The following is a 7,242-nucleotide window of genomic DNA, read 5'->3' as shown; positions in this document are numbered from 1 at the left end:
CGCTCTGAAAACCATGAAGGCCCAAAGTAAATCGGGCCGATTCGATTGGTGGGTGGCACACTGATGGCAGTGTCCACAATGGCAATTGGGGTCTTGAAGTCTATTGCAGCATTAAGGTCAGTTTGCTTTGCTTCCAATATGGTCCAGCCTTTTAGGACTGCCCTTGCCAGGAAGGACTGTGCCGGGTCTGGTCTGTTCAGCTTGAAATGAAAGACCATCAACACTAGGTGGGAGCCAACCCGTGATCTGCTTTTTCCTTGGCCCAGAGGGAGAACCAATGGACCGTGTTTTCAGTTGTGCCTACCTCCACGCATTGGTGCTTAGCTGTAACTCCCAAGAATGTATTTTATTGTCTGTGGTAAGCCCTGGTGGATGCAAGTGACTGTTCAGCTACTTCCCAAAGCTGCAAGTCCATCATGCTATTTCCCAGAGATCGATCTCGGAGTCTAGTCCAGGTAGCGTCTTCCTGGCCTCTTGAATGCTCATGAACAGGTAAGCAGGCCGGCTCAGCAGTTAATCTGTGGGTTCCAACTGTCCACACTTTGGGTTGGAACACCATCACATTTACCCTGTGGCTCAACGTAAAGGCCCTCTTCATCAAAGGGTATTTAGACCTTTGCCAACTTACTATGTTTCTTGGTAACTGGCCATTATTTGCTTTTGATCACCTTTTAGCTCAGCCAGTGGCAGGACTTGCAGTATTTGATATTTATTTTGTTTCAAAGCCTTGTAGCTGGGTTGGCAGGATGGTTGCCAAAATACTGTTAAAGTGAGGCACCAGTAATTTGAAGTAGTTTTGTTGTACTTCCCTCACATTCTTGGCCTTGTAGGCAGAAAGGAAGACCATGAATGCTTGCTCCAACTACAGTGTAAAGCTCCTTGAAAGTTGCCCCCTGTGGTGGGTCCCAGAGACACCACATTTGACTCTATACAAGGATGCACAGCAGATGTTTGCCAGGGTAGTTACTGCAGATGTGGGCTTAACAGGGAGAGGATCCCACCAAAGTGTTGATCAACAAGTGGGTTAGAAGGCAAATCATGACAGCAAGGGGGGGCGCCTTTTAAGCTATGGTCAGCTAGAAGCTAGGATGCTACAGCATGGAGAATTTCCCAGATGTTCTGGTGGCACTGAGGATTTGTATGAAGTGTGAACAGGTGGTGCACATTTATTTCTTTTAGAGTGGACTATCATTGGCAGTCTCAACATTGCATCTGCCCACAAAGGTCAAGGATGCCCTTCTGCATGCAACATCCACTCCGTGCTCCAATCAGTGTACTTGCAGCCCTAGGACCACCCCCCCCCCCAAACTCCCTGGCTTCCACCCTGCTGTCTCAACAGTAGTACCCGAGAACAGCTAGATCTACACCACAGAGGTTTCACATAAGTCAACACTGAATGCAATTGGGGCAAACATACCTGAGCTACAACCCCTCTCATTTGAAAGTATTCTTTTTTGGGACAACCTATCGAACAGTTTGCTTAATAAAAAAAAAAAAAAAAAAGACTTGCCATCATTTTCTCACATTCAGCACACTGCACGTACCTGGTCTTTCACTGCCACTCAATGTGCATGCTCCAAAACAATTTGAACAAAAATAAAACATACAGCAGATACTAGTATGGACCTTAAAAACCCCAATAGAAAACCATTATTATAACAGTTAGGCTGTTTATGTATGGAGCAAATATCGGTCAATGAGGGATGAACTGGAATTAGACAGTATCACTAGGGCAGTACAGGCTGCACTTAGACGATAGCAGCACCTGGTTATGTCAGTGTGCACCTTATGCCAACTTAGACATGGCTACACTAGCCATGTTGCGGCAGCACCTTGGAATGCAGGGCTGTATTGTGCAGAAGATAAACATACAGCTTGTGTGAATCTGCACTTGCAGGTTAAGGCAGTGCCCCTCTACACTATGGGGCTCTGCTGGGTGTACCCTGGCATATCATGACCACACTGTGACATAACAAGAGCAGCAAAGTAGGTAAAATATGGTTAGTAACACAACTAGTCCTTTGCTTTAGTAGCTATTTATTCTAATATTAATCTTTTTTTTTTTTACTGGGATATCACTGTGTGATATGTGGGTCAAAGGCCATGTTAAGTTATTTCCTGTGATGTCATCATTATACTATTTGGCATCATGAAAAATCCAAACTGATCGCATATCGCTGGCATACATGTATCTAAGGTGGCCATCCATTTTGCAGGACTTTCCCTTTCGGAGCGTTGTGCCTGCTTTCCCACATATAACCTGTGCAGTATAGGGAGAAGTCCAGAAAATTCTAACTTGCACTCTGATTTGCAAAGGTGCACAAAGCTAGAGATGAAGCAGTACTGAGCAAAGGCAACAACATACTTACCCATGGCAGCCTCCATTGCAGCAGATTAACTTCCCCAATGGTATCTGGGGTAGCTGTATTACTGCAGGTTGCCCACCGACCCCTTATCACTTTCTACCATTCCACTCACCTGACCACTTGTGCAGAGACAGTGAACCTGAAGAGGCTGGGACGGATCCTTTGTATGCTGACACTCTTCTGCTGTATGTTCCTGATATAGCTGCTGCTCCTTAGCTTTCTCAGTCTACCTGCAAGCCTAAGCCCAAATAAGTTCTGCTGGCAGCATCTCAGACAGGCTTGTGTTAATACTCCCAAGTCTCCAGGAACAAGTACTGAAAGCAATAACCAGCAAGTATCTCTTAGCAGAATCAGGGACATTTTGCTTATGCAAACCTTGAAGTGCAGCACTGATTCATACGACCCTGACAAATGTCAATTGTTATGGAATTTATTGTGCATCTACTCACTCCAGTAGGAGAACACCAACATTGAATGATCGATCCTTTTCTTTCATATGCCTGATTTTGTATGGACATTTGCAAGCTGGACATGACATTTTCAAATTTGGCATGCTCAATGAGGGAAGAGCCAGTAATCACCACATTTCACAAAACATGTGTAATAGACATTTGAAGAAAAAGGAGACAGTTTACCATGCTAGAATCCTATTCCAAGTGAAATCATTTTTTCCTAAAAAGTTAACCCCTTTTTGCACAGGATGGTCTAAAGGCATACAAACTAGAAAGCATTCCTGAGGACACATTCAGGGAAACGCTGGATGGGACAGATAAGGTTTGTGATCAGATTAGGTATATATAAAAATCAGACAGGAAAATGGAGAATGCACATTTGGTAATTAGTAATCTATAAAGCAGATGCTACATTTGCCTTCTGGACTGCAATCTAGAAGGATCCTTTAAGGAAATCCCTTGGAAAGCAGCCTTAGGGGTTGGTTGGTGCTCAGTGAGCAGCTGTACATTGATTTTAATCTGTTTTTGGCCTGTTTCATGTGCTCCTTTCAATCATTTTTTGACTAGTGTGTGCTATTCTGGTGGGTTTATCTTGTGTTTCTGGGGCTTCTCACCCTGTTTTTCTGAGCTGGCCTGCATCTATAGAGTGGGCAGTCCCTGGGGTGTAGGCCTTTGTTTATTTCTGGCTTTCTTCCCGTCTCCACCCACCCCCCTTGCAATTGGTTGGAATAGTCAGGTGCGTCTTGCCTTCTGGACTTTGTTCCATTTCTCTACGCACCTGTGTGACCGCTCCCCTGCCCCTTGTCCATGATTGGCTGTTTCCCTCCAAGAGGCAGGCTCTTAACCACACCCCTAAGGCAGCCCACTGCCCATGCAGCCCCTTCGGCAAAGGGCCCCAAGGCAAAGGGCAGCTCCCAAAGAGGCAGCTCCAGACCGTGTTCGCCTAAGAAGCCAGTAGCCAGCCGTCAACAAGCAGCGACTGACAAGATAAGTGTGGTCTGGGTGGGGAGTACAGCAATCACTGTATTCCAAAAAGCCCTGCCTCTCTTATAACCTAGACAGCATAAGCATACCAAAATCAGCCAACTAGTAAAGAATGCCCTTTCACTGCTATGTAACAAACACTCAGTGGTGTTATTAACGGTTGTGTCCCATCTATTCAGATACATCAAATCTAGGTGTTTGCACTTCTGCTGTGCCTTCAATTTAATAATAATAGGGATTTAGTTATCCAGTAGTGACATTAGACTATCCACATATATGTAGCCATTTGCTATAGAATGAGGCCAGTTATATTTGAAGTGCCATGTAGAGACACATGTTATATTAGTAGAGACATGTAAACACATGTAGAGATATGTTATGTATTATGCATGCATTTAGAGACGCAGGAGTATGCATTGAGTCTGCATTATAGATAGTGTTTGGAATGAGTTTGGCACTATATTCGAGAATAGAAAGCATGAGGCCTATGGCATTTTGAAGCCATTCCATTGACACACAGTAGCGCTGCGGCACTGCGAAAGTTGTTTCGAGTTACAGTGAAAGATTGGAATGCATAAAGAGTTTCTTAACAGCCAGAGATTAGGCGTGACTTTTGCCTTAGTAGAGACACAGAGAAGGGCATGGTATTATCTGCTTGGCTGGTGTGCGCAGACAGTGATGGTGGGGGCCATGCAGGGAGTGCTTTGACTCACTGAGTGAATGGAGAAATATGAGGAGATGGTAGGATGGTAACGCAGACAGAAGGCGGCCATGGTGTATAGATATGTACAAATGTCACGATGACAAGAACACGCAGTGATTGAACAAGTACAAGACATGCATCACAGACTTTTAGGCACTGCTCAGATTTAGAAATGCTGACGGAGAGGCATTTTGCTTAGAGAGACATGTAACCATGGATATGTATGCACGTCATTGAACAGTATAATGAGAGGTGAGGCTTTGGGAGGTTGTAGGTGGAGATGGAGTTCGAGATGTAGATGCTCTCTGACTCTGAGATGGATGAGAGATGTTTGGCGGTGGCATAGGAGAGACGTTTGGATGACTCGAAGAGGAAGCATCGGGGAAGCATTCTGATGAGATCAATGTGGCAGAGAAAGAGGCCAAGGAGAAGCCCTGACTGGCTGGTTGCAGAGTTAGCTGGAGAGGAGAGAAGAGCAAGAGGTAAGTATTGAGAATAAGACACATGCTTCGGGAATTAGGACAGACTCACACAGCACTTTGGCGACATGATAGATGGGGTAATCAGACAGGGATTGTCAGAGAGTGTGTGGTGTGGATTGGAGAGGAATGGTGTGGATTGGAGTTGCTATTAGATTGCTTGCATTAGAAGCCTGTAAGGCTCATAGTTATTGCATTGCATTGTAGATTTGCACCAAAAGCATAAAGGTGCAAATTCGAGATTTGCATTATAGTAGTGTTTGCATCATGCATTGCTGTGCATGAATAAAAGTGTTTCTATTGTTGAATCGATTCATGTGTTTTCTTTGTGTCTAATGTTACTGTATCCATAGTATAGTAACTTGGCAGTAACAGTGCACAAAGGCCCCAACATAGAAGAGCGGGGGGGGGGGGCAATAGTAATCCCCATCCCCTCCCCGAAGTAGATTTGTCTGTACATAACAGCACCTCCGCTCATCTGGGTGGTGACCAAGGCACTCGACCAGCGCCCAACACAAGCTGCCCCACCAGTATCCACACCCGACAGCGACTGGAGAGCCGTCAACCGGCGTCAACAGATAAGGTAGGCAAAACTTTCAGGTACTAATAGCCACGTTAACACTCAACTCACCCTAAACAACCAATAGCACACGGCCCAAACAATATCTGGGAAGATCTTTGGGAATCCAAGCGCACTTTAATGCCCTTCATATTTTGAAGCCTAGGCCTTTCCCATACCGTCTAGGAATCTCAAATTCAGCTGTGTTTCTATCTGCCATTTTGTGAAACCAAGACCTTCACCAAATGTCCAGGAACATCCATCTACCCGCTGAAAGCAACTAACCATAGCTTGATCACTACCAAACTAAGAACCATGGTCAGGTCGTTCACCTCCCACAAGCAACCCACAACCCAACTGTCTACCGTCTCTCCAACGCTCAATATCCCAACACCACTGCACTTAGACCCCCACCCAAAACCCAAATCCACCATTAAGGCAGCCCACCCCAGCTCCCCAGGAAACCCCCCACCAACTACCAGCACCCTAGAACAACCCAAGTTCAGAATCCCCCAAATATCAAAAATATTTTATTTATTTTTAAAAACCCAGTCATACGCAGACACCCCAGCCAATATACAACAGCAGCCCACCATATCACAACTACCCACAACTAGCCCGGATTATAGCCATGTACAAAAGAAGCGAAGCCACATAGTGCACTGTGCAATCACAAGGCAAAAGGAACATTCAAACCAACCACAAGAGATCCTACAGGTGGGCTACAGCCCCTTTAACCCAAACCAAAAAGAAGACAAAGAAAATCCAGGCACTGCAACCACCTAGGGCCGCTAGATGCCCCGACACAGAACAGGACGCTGCCAAAGAAGCATAGAACAAGGTACAATCCCAAAGCAGCCACTACCTCTTCCAGTAGAAACTGCCACAAATACAGAACACACCCCTACAAACACCACGACCAACAGAACAAACATCATGAGAAGAGAAACATTCCTATATCTAATGCTGTACCTCGCAACCGCCTCCACACCGCAACAACCCAATGCCACTGGCAGTTCTAGGCAGACAGAAAACCTATTGGAACCTTGCAGAAAAAGAGAAGATCTGAGAAAGGAACGAAATCAACGCCCTCACTCCCCATCACAAAAATACAAGGGCAGCATCTATTACATCAAAACAGACGAAGTAGAAGATATCTCAAACACAGTTATCAATCTAACAGAACTATTTAACGATGCAGCAGAGCCACAGAGCTCCAATCAATTTGTGTAAGCAAAACAGAAGCAGTCCAACAGAACTACTGCAAGACCAAAAAAAATCAACATAACACCGTCTAAACGATCCATTGTAACTTAATAAAACACAAGATCAATGTCTAAACATGCCACAGAGATTGGATCTCCTGTGCGACGGGGGTATTGACATCTTATTCATAACCAACACTTGGCTAGATGAAAACTACAAAAATCACACTCCACAACTGCCTCCCTGACAACTTGAAGCGCTCGCAGAAAAGGCGAAAAAAAACAAAAAGGAGGACTGGCAGTAGCTTACAAGGAACATCTGAAAATTAAAACAGATGAACCACTAAGCATCGAAAACTGTGAATCCCTAATCGTTCACCTAACAGCAAACCCCCAAACAAACCTCAAATGTGTTCTAGTTTACAGACCACAAACATATGAAGCCATTACCAACCTGGCCATCGAGCAGGAACACCCGATAATGCTGGGAGACA

This window comes from Ambystoma mexicanum, chromosome 2p, assembly GCF_040938575.1.
Source record: "Ambystoma mexicanum isolate Mex_15411 chromosome 2p, UKY_AmexF1_1, whole genome shotgun sequence".
In the NCBI taxonomy this organism is placed as follows: Eukaryota; Metazoa; Chordata; class Amphibia; order Caudata; family Ambystomatidae; genus Ambystoma; species Ambystoma mexicanum.
The sequence above is the reverse complement of the archived record's forward strand: the minus strand, read 5'-3'. Positions refer to the sequence as shown.